A 1,334-nucleotide genomic window follows, 5' to 3' on the forward strand; every position below is an offset into this window, starting at 1 on the left:
ACACGTTACTGGACTCGGTAACGATGAAATAATGTTTGCACAAGTACAGAGCGTTAGAGGTGACAATTCCCCGACAAAACCAGTTGTTTGACGGTAGCTCATCTCTGGTATCGTTTCCCCCTACAGCCGCTATCTAAGCCGATGGGCCTCATCTGCACATGCATTTAGCACGGGCCTTTTCCTGTAATGCCATTAAATTCGGTGGGTGGTGGGACAATATAGAGTAAATACTGAGAACGCATGTTTGCTATGGACTCGAGCATGTCTTCGGTTGCATCTGATACCGAGTTTTGAAAATCAACAAAAAATAGAAATATCGCCAGAGAAACTTTCTCACATAAACTCTGCTGATCAACTACCACTCGCACAATAGTATTAGACAGATAAACACAAATATCTTGCTTAATGGCAGGCATTTGTCACATAACTAAATTTCTCTCATGATCCAGTTCACCGTATATCTGAAGTCTCTTTTCGGACGCCCAAGGTGTAAAGCGTTACTAAATATTACCATAATTGAATAAGAAGCCTCCTTAACCTTATGGCCTGAATGTAATAAATAGGCTAACTATACGACCAAACACATCTCGTAAGCCGTCCCTCCCTCTCTTGACCGCTGCCCTTCCCTTCCTAATTTCTTTTTAAATAGTCGCGTGAAAAGGGAACTGTTCTGAGTTTGGGGCTACTTGCGGGGAGGTGATTTATTTTTGTGCATATGTTTACCTTTTTTTATTTAATGCTGGTTTATTCGATTTGTAAACTTACCCACAAATCGCGAAGAAAATAATCCCCAGAGATGCCATGGAGAGCGTTCGCGTGTCCATCGTCTATGATCGCAGTCGGGTAAATGCGCATGTATGTCTTACTCGAACGCTATTATACATTGGTTGCTTGCGGTTGACAGTGCGGTATTTCTTGTGCTTTCAATGTATCTCCTTTCTAGTTTTTGGGTCAAATCCTCTTATGAAATTGATGATAAGCACCTACGGTCGTTACTTTTGTTTTGATAGTTATTCTAATACCTGTTACAAATCCGTTGGGTTTGAATTTATCTATAATGTAAAAGTAAGAGAGTGGGGGAAGTGGGAGGGGGTGATTCGGCGAATGACAGCTACGAGTTAATTATATGATCCTTGCCTAATTAGTCTGTATGAATCTCTTACAGGCTGGCATTATCTTCCGAAATTGAGGTAGAATACTAAATGACCTGAAAGATTAAGGCTAATCTGAATCATAATCGAAATTCTGACCTGTACATGGATGTTAATTAGGGAATCGACAATGAATAATTATTTTGTATCTTCATATAAGACTAAGAAGGGCGGAAGACGAAA

This window comes from Penaeus monodon, chromosome 20 (assembly GCF_015228065.2).
Source record: "Penaeus monodon isolate SGIC_2016 chromosome 20, NSTDA_Pmon_1, whole genome shotgun sequence".
Taxonomy (NCBI): Eukaryota; Metazoa; Arthropoda; class Malacostraca; order Decapoda; family Penaeidae; genus Penaeus; species Penaeus monodon.